Source organism: Gossypium hirsutum, chromosome A12, assembly GCF_007990345.1.
Source record: "Gossypium hirsutum isolate 1008001.06 chromosome A12, Gossypium_hirsutum_v2.1, whole genome shotgun sequence".
NCBI lineage: Eukaryota > Viridiplantae > Streptophyta > Magnoliopsida > Malvales > Malvaceae > Gossypium > Gossypium hirsutum.
In genome coordinates this window covers 84,719,377-84,736,269 of record NC_053435.1, presented here as the reverse complement: position 1 = coordinate 84,736,269, position 16,893 = coordinate 84,719,377, and the positions used below count along the sequence as shown (strand labels likewise).

The window sequence follows — 16,893 nt, the reverse complement described above, 5'->3', positions numbered from 1 at the left end:
AGATTTCAGATTTAAATTAGTTGAAAAATCATATTTCTTACTCAATAAAAAATATATATTCGTATTTTTTTATTTCATTAGAAAAATACTTATATATTGGATGTTTAATTTTGTAGGTAAAAGCAGAAAACTTGTAGGTACCGAAAATGATATGGATTGGTTTGAAAAAAATGGGAAGAAAATTGAAAGTGATGCAATAACGTTGTCACCATGCCATAGATTGCTTTGCAACGGGTTACATAATTGTTATTATTGTATTGCAAAACCAGATTTAGGATGTTTTAATGTGCAGGCTGATTGTGAAAAGATTTGCCCTTATCAATAATCTCATCTATTTTGTATTAATTTCAATAAATTCATGAAATGGGTAAATAAAATGATTTCATATTTATCATTTTCTATTGATTGGCAATATTGTTTTTAATTTTTTATTTATAATTACTTATAAATAGTAACCAATAGTAGAAAATGCTTGGTAAATATGAAAACTATTATAATTTCGTATTCTTTCTCATTCATATATTAGTATTACACTATTGTTCCGCTTGAGGTTAAAACTAAGATTAAGATTAAGATTTTTTATTAATTAACATTAATTTTATCAAAAGTTCAGGAAACATATATAATTGAACCCAATACATGAGAGACCTAAAATCTCTCATATCACTTAAGAGGCTGCAACCCTAGTTTTATTATCTAGGGTGTGTCATTCACCTCTACTCCAGTTGGAGTAGGAGTGTATTTTCTATTAAATAAATATTATTTGTGTTATTTTTATTTAACCTGGATTCACCTCTCTCTCTATAAATTGACACCTACGGTAAAGGAAAATAAACTTGATTCATACATTGTTATTCTACTGAAAAATAGGGTGAATTTATTCCTAAGCATAAATTTTATTTTTCGAAATAACAAACTTTTTGATTTATAAAGAGAGAAATTACTTTTACGCTGAAAGTAGTCCTTCAGTTTGTTGTTATGTGTTTGGTTCATGCCACTCAAGCTTACACTTACACAATTCAGAGTTCAAGGATAGCAGCAAAGGTTGCTTGGTTGAAAGCCAAGAATGTTTCAAATTCGTTTCATACAAAGCATATATACTTTTTTTGAGAAAAGTTAATTGCTATAAATATTACAAGTCGGCTCAGTTTTTAAAATTTTAAACTTCTGCTATAACTGAAAACTCTTTTCTTAACCGAATTTTTCCAACACTCGAGACATGTACCCTATGGTATCGAGCCAAGTAAACATCGAACCTAAATTAATTTTTCCCTGTTTCAGGTCTCGAGAGAGATACCCTCTGTCTCGAGCATCCAAACATCAAAGCTAAAATAAGAAAACAAGGGAGGCAAGTCTCCAGACTAGTCTCGAGACATGAAAGTGTTGGAAAATATGGACATCACATATATAATAAGGATAATTACATGTTATTATTTACTATCATGATATGTTAGCCAAAATTAAAAATAATCTAATTTGGTTAGAATTTTATTGGGTTTTAATTATTAAATAAAGTATAAGTCAAATATGTGTAGATACTCTACTAATTGAGTTCTAATCAAAATCTAATCAATGATGGCTAATTAGAAATTGATTAGAACTAATATGCCAAGGTTATAAATACTAGGGTTATGATCCCCAAATTATATACAGGATATCTTTTCTAATATCCCATCATTAGGAAAAAGAGAGCAGATATTCTCTGAATTTCTTGTGTTCTAATTTGGAAGATCAAATCCCCAAGATCTGATAAAACTTCAAGGATTTCATGGATTCAGGTACGCTTCCGCATCTAATTTTGTTCTTGATTTATTCTTGATGATTTGACATGATAGATCTTGGTTTATTAAGTTTTATTTCAGATTTATTTTACATATTCTAAAAAGTGGTATCAGAGCCTTGTCATGTCGAATCATTGAGAATTGATTAAATTTGTATTCTTTTTAAAATCATCTATTCAAGAAATTTCATGGGTTTAATATTTTAGTTTGATGTTTTGATCATACACCTTTTAAATTTTTTGGATTCAAGATTTTAGGGTTTGGTATAGAAATTGGGCAAGTGATGATGTTTATGAGGATTTATGTTGAAATTTTAGGGTTTTAATTTTTTTATGAATTTGGTTTTTGAGGAAATTGTTGTGTGAATCAAATTATAGTTTATTTATATTTTCAGATTAAAGTTTTGTTAAAAGTAGATGTTGATGTTTGCGTTTCATTATGAAACCATATACATTTATTTTTCTTTAACTAATTATGTGTCTATTTAAAAAAAATTATAGAAATTGATTCATATATATGTTTCGTTTATATATATAAATATATCACTACAGGAAAATAGGGCTTTAACGGCATTTTTAGTGGTGTTTGAACAAAAACGCCGCAAATATTATACATTAGCGGCGTTTGCAATAAAACGCTACAAAAAACTGAGCAATAGCGGTGTTTTTTATCCAAACGCCGCTAAAAACTGAGCAATAGTGGCGTTTTTGGCCCAAACGCCGCTAAAAACTGAACAATAGCGGCGCTTTTGGAAAAACGCCGCTATAGGTCGAGGTTTTAGCGGCGCTTTTGGAAAAACGCCGTAAAAAAGTAATTTAGTTTATGGGTTATGGTTTAGTGTTTAGGGCCTAGAGTTTAAGATTTGGGGTTTGAAATTTAGAGGTAAATATGGTAAACTATTTAACTTGTGTATCTTAGATTTTTTTATAATATAAATCTAAATAAGATAAATATAAATTATTATTTTAAAATATACATATATCAAAATGGGTTAAATCCCAAAAGTATACGTGAATAATAGTTTAGTGTGCAATAGGTTAAATCCTAAAAATATAAATTATGAACACAATTATTGATATAACATCATTTTATATTTATATATTGCATACATAAATATTTATATTTATTCAATATAAAAATATATTGATGTATTTATTTTTTAAAATGTGTATGATTAAATCAAAATTAAAGTTTCAATTATACATTTAAACCACAATTAGAATTTCACATCTACAATTACACATTAATCGAAATTCATATATAATTCTGATATGTATCTCTATCAAAATTTAGGTGTATACATATAATTAAATATCTAATTATGGTTTAAGGGTTGGGATTAAGGGTTTATGGTTTATGGTTTATGTTTTATGGTTTAGAGTTTAGGGGATAGGGGTTATGATATAATTTTTATTATTTTGGGGTTTAGAATTTATGATTTAAGATTTAAGGTTTAATGTCCATGGTTTAAGGGTTTAAGGTTTATGATATAATGTTTATTGTTTTTGGTTTAGAGTTTATGGTTTAGAGTTTGTGGTTTTTTTGTTTTACAGTTGGGATCGTAGTATTGTTCATGGTTTTAGGGGTTAGGCTATTAAGGTTTAAGAGTTAGGATTTTTAATAAGATAACAAAAAATCAAATTATTTTTGGGTTTAGGTAAGTAATAAGATCCTTTTTTAATTACTTTTATCCCTAGTAATATATATATTTAGGGTTTATGATATAGGTTTATAGTTTGGGGTTTAGGTTTAGGATTTACTATTGGAAAATTGAAGCAATATTTAGATTTTATTGAGAAAAATTTTAAAAGTAAAAATATAGAAAAATACATGTCAAAAATGAAAAAAATAAAATACTATTAATTAAAATAATTTTAAAGTTATTTTTGGGTATATGACTGATTTTTTTAATTTATATATTAATTAATTTCTTATATAATTATAAAAAAGATAATATTTGTTTTAATATATTAAAATTATCAATATAGTTTAAATTATTTAAGAGATAATGATAAAATTTATATATATTAAAACAAAATAATGGATTTTTAGTAGAGCAAAACGGCGCCATTTTGTGTAAAGGGAAATGACTTTTTCCCAAAATGCCTTAAAACTTTTTCCCTAAATCAGTTCCCCTTCCCCCCGAAATCCCAAAATCTCTTTTTTTTTTTCCCTCCTTTCTTTTTCCCAAAATCGGTTCCCTCCCCCCTCCCCAAAGAAATCCTAAAATTTCACCTGAAATTAGTAGAAGCAATGGCTGAAGAAGCAGCAGTAGCATCGACGCCGCCTCAATCATCTGCGCCGCCGTTGGGATCTACCGTTATACCGTCACAAAAAGAAAGTAAGATTTTTTTTCTTTTGGATTCTTTTTCCTGTTTCTCTTTCTCTCCTAATTGAAGAATATTTTGATATCCTTTCTCAAAGGTGCATTCGGTAGCCTGGAATTGCACCGGCACCAAGCTTGCTTCCGGTTCCGTCGATCAAACCGCTCGAGTTTGGCATATTGAGCCTCATGGTCATGTAAGCTGTCACCCCTCTTTTTTTAATTTTCTTCGTTTTTCATTGTTTCTTTCTCTTCTGGGTATTTTGAATGTTGCTTTTTTATTACAGCACTAATAATGAATTGGGATTTGATTCGAGATGCATCTTCGTGCACTCGTTCTCATAGGCATCCTTTTACTTAAATTTTTGAATCTTAGTTTCTTCAGCCATCTGCTTGATCTCTACGTTTTTTCATTATCAACCTGCTTCTTTTCCGATAAATTGTTCATTTGTTTTCTCCATTTGTTACTACTTGAAAAATTTCAAAATCGAGTATTATGATTTCGTTTATTTGAATAGGAAGATCTGATGCCTCTTTATTTCTTTATTTATTTTGATTTTAATCTTTTTCTTGCAATTTGTGAAAGAAGCCAATGATGAAACTATTTGAGATTTTTTGAAATGCAGTTCTATCTGTGCTGTATGAATTTGTAGAAACTCATGAACTAGGACGGTCTGAGGCTTTCTTTAAAAACAAAATAATATCCATATTATCTTATTTAAGAGTTTTTACTTCAGTTCTGTCTGTTTATGATGAGAAATCTTTGAATCAGTTATCCCTGTCTGAGTTTTTTGGATGAGATCTTGATATCTGACACAGACAACTGAGTTTTAGTTCTTGTTCTGTTTTTTTAAATGTGGTGCTTAGACAGATGAATTTCAGAGCATTTACTATCTTCATCTGTTCAATCTTTCTTTCTTTCTCCTTCTGTTTCTGTTACTCTATCTTCTCTGGTTTCTATCTATAATTCTCTCTTTCTCTATATCCTTTTTTTCTCTTATTCTTGCATCTCTTTTTTCTTACAGCTGATGATTGGTAAATTCTTTTAATGAAAACCAGTTCGTTAATACTGCGAATGACCTGATATAGCTATGAGATCTGAGGGCTTTGTTCAACATTTTGAATGTCGGGGTTTGTCATCCAGAATTTGATTTATAATAATCTTGTGGAGGATAGAAATTTCATATGATCTTGAATTTGCTACTCGATAAGTGATCATTCTTTTTTGTCCGAGACTTGTTTTCTCTCAAAGTAATGATTATGTAATTCTCTTGATGTTGATTGGCTGCTTACTTTTATAGGATTATGAGTATGCAAGTTATAATCCTGTTGCCTTTGATATTGCAAATCACTTCTGTGAGATGGCTGCCCATTATACACAGATACACCCCATGTTATGGATTATAGTAAATATCCAGGTGAACCTTTTGGATCTCATTTTTTTCTTTTGGATCTTTCTTTTGATTTTTTACCTGTCAGTTGTTAGCTGCTTAAGGTGTAGGCAATAAAACAGGATTGTCAATGACTCAATTCTACTTTAAGTTTACTATGCTTTTTAATATGTATTTATGATCTGAAATTTAAATAATTCATTTGGATGAACAACTTATTATATTGCCTGAAATGCTGTCAAGAGGCATGCTTCTTTTCTTTTCTTTTTAATATTAAATTTTGTCCATTTATTCTGTCAGTTAGAGCATATTAAACAATATATATATATACATGCATATATGTGGTGTGTGTCCCTTCTATTAAATTCTTCGTTATGTATTTGAACTTTGTTAATATTTTAGGTTTTTTTTTTCTCATGGAAAATTTTTGGTGTGTTAAATTTTCTATGTGTTCAATATCTTAATATAATTGTTAATAAAAAATTTCAAAAAAGAAAAAAAATGTTGAATAGGATAAAATATTACAGTAAGAAATATATAAATTATTACATCTATTGTATTATCATCTTTAAATGTATACATTGAGTCAGCTTTAAATATATAAATTCTTGGGAAATTATTACACAAGTAATATATATATGCAAGTTTTTTTTTTATCTTTGTCTGTTTCTGCTAAGCTGTATGGTATAATTCGTGTCGTGAACTTTGTAGGACAATCAAATAACTGGACCATGGATAGCTCAAGGAGTGCTGTTGGTAGGAAAGAAAGTGGAACAGTTCCACCATTAGATAAAACAGGAGGTGATGAAAGTTGTATCATTGTGAATGAAGCTAAACTTCATTGTCATCCTCATAGGCAAGGCAAAAAAAATTGAAAACTACGGTCTTTTCTCAAACTACGGACTTTTAAAAAAATTGTCAATTTTGTTATGATCAGGATCAGCAAAGCAGAGAGCTGTCTCAAGATCCCATATCTAAGCGAGCCAAGAAACGAAGAATGAAGGTATGGCTGGGGTGAAATGTTGGCACTTTTCTGGCTATGTCTGCATGTATTAGTCAGCTGTTGTAATTTTTTGAGTTAATTTTTGAGTTCAACTTAGTAAGAGAAACATAGGAAGAGGCAGGTGTTGAAGTGGAAGTCATTTCCCCTTTTGCACAACTGGATATTCCCCTTATTGGACAAGTTAGAATAAGCATCCTTAATTTACCTCTGTATCTCATGTACATTTATGTAAGATGTTTATGTATCTAACATCGCTCTGTCTTTTTTGGAGTAGACATATGTAATCTTCTTGGCAAAGCTGAAGAAGCCCCAATTTTCACCAAGACCAGAATCATCCGAGTGCTGTCTCTTTGAATTGGACGACATTCCCTTTGATTCTTTGGCATTTTCTTCCATTTTTGTTACTTTGAATTTGGTATGAGCTTTTTGTTTTTCTTTCTTTCCATAAATGTAAATGTGCTTAAAATTTATCTAAAAATTCTCATCAATATAAATTTTCATAAATTGTATTATCTCTCTGTTGTTGGTAGATTGCCCATTTATTTAAGCATAATATTTAAATTCTAAATTTAAATTCATCAATTTTTATATTTAGTTTTAAAGTTAAAATTTTAATAGAAAATTTAATTTAATTAATATTTTTTATTTATCCTTAAAAGTATATAGTTTAAAGTTTCAAAAATAAAATATAATATAGAAAATAAATATTATTTAATAAAAATATATATTTTTAAAGGTTATATTCTTTAGCTGCGCTTGTGACAAAAGCGCCGCTAAAGGTTTGTTCTATAGCGGCGTTTGTAAAAAAACACCGTTAAAGGTCATGGTCTTTAGCGGCGTTTGCGGGAAAAGCGCCGCTAAAAGTCATGGTCTTTAGCGGCGTTTGCAAGAAAGGCGCCGCTAAAGGTCATGGTCTTTAGCGGCGTTTGTAGGGAAAGCGCCGTTAAAGGTCATGGTCTTTAGCGGCGCTTGTGAAAAAAGCGCCAGTAAAGGTTATGGTCTTTAGCGGCGTTTTTTAAATAAACGCCGCAAAATTTTGTGCGTCTATAGCGGCATTTTTTGCAGCGCTTGTGAAAACGCCGCTAATTGTTTTAGCGGCGCTTTCCAAAAAAAAACGCCACTAAAAGTCTGTTCTCTTGTAGTGTATATAATATATGTATGCTTTGATTGGCTTAATGCATGTTGTTTTGGAAAATTATATAAATGTATATGATTATCTTTTAATTTCATTGAAAGATGAAATTAAGGTAAATATTTTGAAACAAATAAATTCAGATTTTTGCTTTTAATTAATGATGTCTAATATTTTAAATAAATTAGTTGAAACAAAATGCCACCAAAAGTGACCTCTTTTGTGTAGATTAGTTTATTTGAAATATTAAGATGATTATATGTTTTTTTGATTCATGCGTTTATTGATTGACCCAAAGGTAAGTTAATATTTAACATAATTTCAACGACATCTGTGGTGATAAATGTATGACAATTATAAGGTATTTTATGTGAATAAGTTAGTCCAAAGATTAATTCATTGTTTGACATAATTTATTGTCAATGTTTGATTGCTACAACAAGAGTATCGTTTACTGTTAATATTACTGTCCAAAGACTTGATATTAATGTTGTGTTTGGTATCTTGAGATGGGATTAGCCATTATCTTGAATTTATTGTTTACTTATGAATATTGATTTAAGCTTGTTTTTGTTCTATATTCAGCTAATTCATCTTCTGCTGCCACAATATCTGCTAATATAAATTCTATACCCATGCTTAATGGGACTAATTTTAAGGAATGGAAAAGGCACCTACTTATAGTGCTTGGCTGTATGGACATAGACCTTACACTAAGGGAAGAACAACATGCACCCCTCACTGCGGAAAGTACCCTTGATGTTAAGAGGGATTTTGAGAGGTGGGATCATTCAAATCGCATGAGTCTAATGATCATGAAACACAGCATTCTAGAAGCCTTTAAGGGTACAGAATCTAAAGAGATTACTCAAGCCAAGGGTTTCCTTGATGAAATTGAGAAACATCTTGCTAAAAACGATAAGGTTGAGATGATATTACTTCTGACTTCTTTGATGTCTATGAAGTATAAGGGTTAAGGAAACATAAGAGAGTACATTATGGAGATGTTTCATACTGTTTCAAGACTTAAGGCACTTAAGATCAAGCTTTCTGAGGAATTGCTTGTTCTTATGGTTTTGGTATCGCTTCCTATACAGTTTAATCAATTTAAAATTAGCTATAACTGTCAAAAGGAGAAATGGACCCTAAATGAGCTCATTTCTCATTGTGTGCAAGAGGAAGAAATGTTGAAGCGTGATAAGTCTGAAAGTGCACATTTGGCTAGTGCCCCTAAAGACAATGGACAAGAAAAGAAAATATCAGAAAGAAGCTGCTAAGGGTCCAGCTCAAAAGAAACAACAACAAGCTACAAAGAGTTGTTTCTTTTGTAATAAGTTTGGACACGTAAAGAAAGATTGTACCAAATATCATGCTTGGCGTGCAAAGAAAAGTATAATTCTTAATTTGGTCTGTTCTGAGATTAATTTAGCTTCAGTACCTAGAAACACTTAGTGGATAGATTCTGGTGCTACTACTCACATAAGTGTTTCTATGCAGGGTTGCCTGAGTTACCGAAAGCGAAGTGATGGTGAAAGACACATCTTTGTGGGCGATGGAAAATCGGTAGAAGTGGAAACGATTGGGCATTTTAAGCTATTATTAGGAACTGGTTTTTATTTGGATTTAAAAGACACTTTTTTTGTACCGTCATTTAGATATAATTTAGTTTTCGTTTCTTCGTTGGACAAATTTAGATATTATTGTTCATTCGGAAACAATCAATTTAATTTGTTTTTAAATTCAAATGTTATTGAAACTGGTTATTTAAATACTTATGACAACATTTAGTTACTAGAAACAGTTGCATTCTATAATGAAACCTTGCATGTGGAATCACATGGTATTAAACGCAAATTAAATAAAGAAAACTCAGCATCATTATGGCATAGGCGCTTAGGTCATATCTCAAAATTTAGAGTTGAACGCCTTGTGTCTGATGGTATTTTAGAATCTCTTGACTTCATAGACTTTGATGTTTGTGTCGATTGCATTAAGGGAAACAAACCAAAACCAAGAGATTGGGTGCCAACAGATCTTCAGACGTCTTAGAATTAAGTCATACAGATATTGTGGGCCATTCCCTATGGCATCCTAAAATGGTCAACAATATTTCATAACATTCATAGACGATTACTCACGTTATGGGTACTTATATCTCATTCATGAGAAATCTCAGTCTTTGGACATGTTCAAAGCTTATAAAGCTGAAGTTAATAATCAACTCAACAAATGGATTAAAAACGTCAGATTTGATCATGGTGGTGAATACTATGGTAGATATGATGGATCAGGTGAACAATGTCCAAGACCATTTACGAAATTTCTAGAGGAATGTTGTATTATCCCACAGTACACCATGCCAGGATCACCTAGTATGAATGGTGTAGCTGAAAGACAAAACAGAATTTTTAATGATATGTTAAGGAGCATGATTGCTTATTCTACCTTACCTGAGTGCCTTTAGGGAGAAGCATTAAAGACAACAACTTACGTTCTGAATAGAGTACCCAATAAAGCAGTTGCAAAAACACCTTATGAGCTTTGGACAAGTCAAAAGCCTAGTATAAAGCAATTTCATATTTGGGGATGTCCAGCTGAAGCAAGGCCTTATAGGCCACATGAAAAGAAATTGGACTCCAAAACAGTAAGTAACTACTTTATTGGTTATTCTGAGCGATTTAGGGGCTATAAATTTTATGATCCCATAATAAGAAATACTTTTGAAACGAGAATTGTAATATTTTTTTGAGGATGTTGAGTTTGGGGGAAGAAATAAGGCTAGAGACATTGCTTTTGAGGAGGAATTGGATTCTAACTCAATTCCTACTATCACTTTTGACGATGTTCAGGTTCTTATACATATCATTGATCAAGAAGTGAATTTAAAACCTTTACAAGATAATGTTGAACAACTCCTCATTCAAAATGAGGTAATTGTTCCGGAAGAACAAACTCAACAACCTCAAGAACAAGTGCCATTAAGGAGGTCCACAAGAGAAATGAGAAATGCTATTCCAAATGATTATATTGTATTTCTCCAAGAACATGAGGATGATAATGGAATGATGAAAGATGATCCGATTAATTTTCATCAAGCCATGAAAAGTCCTAATTCTCAAAAGTGGATTGATGCCATGAAGGATGAGTATAAATCTATGCAAAACAATAAAGTTTGGGAACTTGTCCCATTACCTGAAGATGCAAAATCAATTGGTTGTAAATGGATATATAAAACCAAGAGGGATGCAAATGGTAATGTGGAGAGGTATAAAGCACGTCTTGTAGCTAAAGGATATACTCGAGGTATTGATTTTACAGAGACTTTCTCTCCAGTTTTATCGAAAGACTCCTTTAAGATAATCATGGCGCTTGTTGCTCATTTTGATCTTGAGTTACATCAAATGGATGTTAAAACTGCATTTTTTAATGGCAACATTGAAGAAACAATATATATGGTGCAACTAGAAAATTTTGAGTCGGAAGACTCAAAGAATATGGTTTGCAAATTGACAAAATCCATCTATGAATTTAAATAAGTTTCATCAAATAATTGTTTCGTTCGGTTTTGAGATGAATATTGTTGATGATTGTATGTATCATAAATTCAATGGGAGTAAGTACATAATTCTGGTTTTATATGTTGATGACATTTTGCTTGCTGCTAATGATATAGGCTTATTGCACAAAATTAAGAGGTTTTTATCCAAGCACTTTGAGATGAAAGATCATGGGGACGTCTCTTTTGTTTTAGAAATTCAGATACATCGAGATCGATCTCGAGGTATTCTTGGATTATCACAAAAGAGCTATATCAATAAAGTATTCAAAAGGTTTGGCATGCAGAGTTGTATACCAGGTGACAACCCTGTCACTAAAGGAGACAAATTTAGTCTTACTCAATACCCTTAAAGTAACCTTGAGATTCAGAAAATGTAAAAGATTCCCTTTGCATCAACTGTTGGGAGTTTAATGTATGCTCAAGTATGTACGCGTCCGGATATTGCATACATTGTTGGAATGTTAGGCAGAATTTAAGCAACTCTGGTATAGACCATTGGATAGCAGTCAAAAGGGTTATGAGATATCTTCAGAGAACAAAATATTACAGTTTACTTATATAAGAGATCAGATCTTTTAGAGGTCATAGGGTATTCTAATTCTGATTTCACTGGGTGCCAAGATAGTAGGAAATCTACATCAGGCTATATTTACCTGCTAGCTGAAGGAACTATATCTTGGAAAAGTGTCAAACAAACACTTGTAGCTTCGTCCATTATAGCAGAAGAGTTTGTAGCATGCTATATGGCATCAAACCATGGAATATGGTAGCAGGACTTTGTCACAGGGCTGCGCATTTTGGAGAATGTAGAAAGACCACTCAAACTATTTTGTGACAATAAGTCAGCAGTGCTGTATTCCAATAACAACATGAGTCTATCTAAGTCAAAGCATATTGACATAAAGTTCCTAGTTGTAAAAAAAAAAAAGAATGCAAAATGGTCAAATATCCATAGAGCACATTGGGACAAACTCCATGAAAGGTTTACCACCCAAGGTCTTTCATGAGCACACTGCTCACATGGGTGTTACATTGTTTGAGGATATCATGATTTAGTGGGAGTTTATATTTTATTTGTTTTCAGACATTTATGTATTTGGTTATTTTCTGAGTATTTAGTTTATTCACTCTGTTTATTGTTTTGAAACTGACCTCACTTAGGTTTAAAGAGGACTAGTTGGAAATAGACATATTTAAATCATATTGCATGTAATTTCCATGCTACACATCCATACTTGATCTATGTCATTTAGCTGTGTTAATATACGTGATCATGGATGAATTTAGTTATGATATATGTAACAAAAGTCGTCTTGGTTCTATGTTAACAATTAATGGACGAGATTGTTCGGAATACCTTTTAGATATGATAGTAAAATTTTGAGCTCATAAGGTTATATAATGACATGTAATTATAGAGTAACTAGTATATATATATGTAGTCCAAGTGGGAGATTGTTGGAAAATATGGATATCACGTATATAATAAGGAAAATTACATGCTATTATTTACTATCATGATAGGTTAGCCTAAATTAAAAGTGATCTAATTTGGTTAGAATTTTATTGGGTTTTAATTATTAAATAAAGTATGGGTCAAATATGTGTAGATACTCTAGTAATTGAGTTCTAATCAAATTCTGATTAATGATGGGCTAATTAGAAATTGATTAGAACTAATATGCCAAGGTTATAAATATTAGGGTTATGGTCCTCAAATTATACACAATATATCTTTTCGAATATCCCATCATTAGGAAGAGAGAGCAGATATTCTCTGAATTTCTTGCGTGCTAATTTGGAAGATCAAAACCTTAAGATCTGGTAAAACTTCAAGGAATTCATGGATTCAGGTACACTTCCGCATCTAGTTTTGTTCTTGATTTATTCTTGATGATTTGACATGAAAGATCCTGGTTTATTAAATTTTATTTCAGATTTATTTTACACATTGTAGCAAAAAGACCTAATCTCGAGACATTAACCCAATGTCTCAAGACATAATTACTTCAAAGCATAAATAGTAAGGAAGACCGGTCTTGAGACACAATGCAGAACTTTGGCATTTTAAGTTAGATTCAAGTCCAATCTCTAATTTTGGACTTGTGTAGCCCTGAGACTCAATAATTAAATATATTCAACACCTATATAATGCATGTACATGGTTATAAATGATGATTAAATTGATATGATTGTAAATTTAAGTTAAATTCATAAATTAATGAAGTGAGCTAGTCTGAGTTACTTTGACAATATAATATAATATCACACATTTAAATTCGGCGACCGAATTGGACGTGAAGTGTAACATGATATCTTTACATTCCTCTCTTGAGGAGATTGGTGTGCTAAGGATGATTTGGAGGATGCGTGGAGGGAGTTGGTAAGAAATGCAGTTCCCTCCTAATGCATTCTATCTTTATCCGACTTGCTTAAATGTGCACTTGCTCTTTACATTGCAGAATTATCCTGTAACACTCCTAACCTGTATCGGTTGTCGAAATAAGGTTATGAGGTATTACTTGACTGAGCAAAACTTCTATAAGGTCAAAGATACTTACCAGACTTAAATTATCAACAATGTAAACAAGTCTCATTGATTTTCCATAAGAGCTCTTATAAATTTCCAAAATGACTCACTATCAAAACATAACCGAATATCTAATAACAAATTAACTACTATCAAGTTATAACTAAAACATTTCACCACATTAGTTCAATTATAAGGCTTCTCTAAACAAAATGAGCAAGCCATCTTCGCATGGCTATAATGTATACAAAGTCGAAATATCATTCTACCTATAGTCTATCCTATACATGCCTTAAACCATGATGATATACAATCTTCTCAACTCACATAATGACTCGATAGTGTGATGATATCTCCGGCCCTTCCAACTCGAGCTAAAGTATATACCTATAATAAATGGAAAAGAGAACACGGAGTAAGCTTCAATGCTTAGTAAGTTTTAAGCAATGCAAACAATTAATTTACTTATAGATCGATTATTCAAATTTTCAAGAAATCATTCCTAGATAATTGCCATTTTGGCCAAGTATCCATGAACATAATGCATATTTAGCAAATTCACCTCACTTGAATCTGAACTCAATTAAAACCAAATATTGAAATTACAAATAAGATCATAAGAACTCGAAAAGCATCTCATTAACAAGTTTTAACCATGTTTGCAACAAATTCACTACAAGCTATCTTCCTGAGCAACAGTCACTAAATTATTTATAACTGGAGCTAAGAAACTCCAAATCAAGTGCCTTTAATTTTCCCTAAAAATAGACTCATATATATTCTATCCATCAAATTTTCAGAATTTTTGGTTTGACCAATCAATACCATATTTTTATTGAAGTTTCCCCTGTTTCACTGTTTGACTAATCTGACCACTCTTCACTACGAATCAAATTTATCATTATAAAGAATTTGAAATATGTTATCGTTTATTTCATTTGAAACTAGACTCATTAAGGAGTCTAATAATATAAATTTTATCTTATAACCATTTTTGTACCCTTTGTAATGATTTTCTGAAAACAGAACAGGGGACCTCGAAGTCATTTTGACTCTGTTCCACGCCACTTCAAATATATCATTATTGGCAATTCTTTTGATTATACGGTTTCTTTTATAAGAAACTACACTCATTAAGATTTCATGACATAATTTATTCAGCCTCTAACTCAACTTCCACAATTTATGGTGATTTTCCGAAATCACGTTACTGCTGCTGTCCCAAGCAGATTTATTACCTATTCTTTGAATTCATATTATTTAACATGTATATCACCAAATCAATCTCATATAACCTTTCACCATAACCGAATACACACATACACATATGAGATTTTCACATATACTTCTCATTTCGCATTCATGATTCAAATCCGATCAATCTAACATATAAAAGTATATAATACATACCTGACCAACTTAATGTATTGAACATATTCAATGGTAGTTTACTACGGACATTCGAAATCATAATCTTACTCCAATCATCGGCATTAAGTCTGCTAGGTTTAAAACCCAAATCCAACACCACCACAAAGCATGCGGGACTTTAAGCCCGGATATAATACCAGCACAAAGCCTGCGGGACTTTAGCCCAGATATAACACCAGCACGAATGCCTTCGGGACTTAGCCCGGATATAACACCAACACGAATGCCTTCGGGACTTAGCCCGGATAAACACCAGCACGAATGCCTTCGGGACTTAGCCCGGATATAATACCAGCACGAATGCCTTCGGGACTTAACCCGGATATAACATCAGCACGAATGCCTTCGGGACTTAACCCGGATATAATTCTCCATTATCATGCACACACATATATATATCATAACACATTAGCATTTCATTTACATTACTTGAACACAAGCACAACATGCTTATCAACCATTCCACTTTCGGCTCAATAGCCACATACAAAGAACACGATTTCGTTTTGCTATCCAACATGATTTCTATAACCATTCGGCTACAAGTCATATGCACAAATTATTTATCCCACTACGTAATTCAAGTAGAACCAATAGGTCACAATTTATTTATTATGCTTATATACCATGATTTTATCAAATCATAAGCTAAGTTTCATTACTCAAAGACTTACCTTGACTGTCGTCGAATGACTACGGATATGCTATTCGGTTAGTTTAGCTTTTTCCCTTATCCGAATTAGGCTCCTTAAGCTCTTGAGCTAGATTAAACAAATTCACTTGTCACTAATTCATTAATCATGCCTTTTATTCGGTTATATTATAATTCGCTCATAACAAGAATTTCAACTATTACTTAAAAATGCATTCGGCAACACATACATTTCAAAACCAATATAATTCTTTCATTTATGAACGCATTCGGCTATGTTAAAATAAATTTTTAACAATTTAAGCATCCTCTTCTATCAACTAATATGAGATTTCGTACATTAACATTTCACTCAATTGACATATTAAATATTTTAACCCTCCTTCACTACATGACAACAAAACCTCAACCATTTAACATATAACAACAATTTTCCTCAATTCATCTCCTAAGTTCACTTTCGGCTCTTACACAACAAATAAATAATTAACTTTTAATTTCAATATTTAGCAAACTCAAACATTATCTTTCATCCATTACTAATTCAAAACATTAAAATATTCAAGATCCAACACATAGTAGCCAAAACCGAATATCATAAGCTAATGACTTCACCTTAAACTAACTTATTAAGCCTTTAAATCAACTTCTAACCATCTCACATTTAAAATTATCCATCATCTAATATTCATGCTTACATGCCATAACTGTATGGTTCTTATCACACTTGGACCACAAGATGCATAAATTTCACAAATTCTAATTACTATCATAAGCTCAATTTCGGCTAACACTCAATTAAATACTTATAATTTAGCACTAATTTAGCATTTCAACATAGCCGATTGTCATTAAACAATTAAGCTACAAATATTAAATTTTATCAGACTCAACCAATTCAAGAATTAACAAGCTCAAACCTTATCCTTCTACCATATCTATTTCAAAACATTAACACACTATCCATGAAGTAGAAAACTTCCATGGCAGAATATACATGACAACACCAAACTTAAAATTTACACATGGGCTAAGTAAAAGACTTAGCAACTATCTCAAATTCACTAAAATTTTAAAAGCAAACTCATGGA

General features: G+C 31.4%; 1 long non-coding RNA gene, 2 other non-coding genes and 1 pseudogene across 5 annotated transcripts; all 4 read left to right on the top strand.

Annotated features, from left to right (window-relative positions):
* Window positions 1-3,909: 3,909 nt before the first annotated feature.
* LOC107940559 (uncharacterized) lies at window positions 3,910-7,043 on the top strand. 3 transcript variants are annotated; one of them, XR_005906196.1, is made up of 6 exons: window positions 3,910-4,122; window positions 4,206-4,301; window positions 5,130-5,522; window positions 6,207-6,296; window positions 6,433-6,678; window positions 6,773-7,043. It is a non-coding gene; the product is annotated as an uncharacterized lncRNA (long non-coding RNA). The 3 variants fall into 3 exon arrangements; XR_001695472.2 differs by having other exon boundaries at window positions 6,207-6,498; XR_005906195.1 differs by lacking the exon at window positions 6,773-7,043 and having other exon boundaries at window positions 6,207-6,771.
* LOC121211607 (small nucleolar RNA snoR64a) lies at window positions 4,553-4,635 on the top strand. Its single transcript, XR_005906826.1, has one exon. It is a non-coding gene; the product is annotated as a small nucleolar RNA snoR64a (small nucleolar RNA).
* Window positions 4,693-4,785, top strand: LOC121211609 (small nucleolar RNA snoR20a). The gene has a single exon (XR_005906828.1). It is a non-coding gene; the product is annotated as a small nucleolar RNA snoR20a (small nucleolar RNA).
* LOC121211599 (uncharacterized) lies at window positions 4,846-4,925 on the top strand (annotated as a pseudogene).
* Window positions 7,044-16,893: the final 9,850 nt, after the last annotated feature.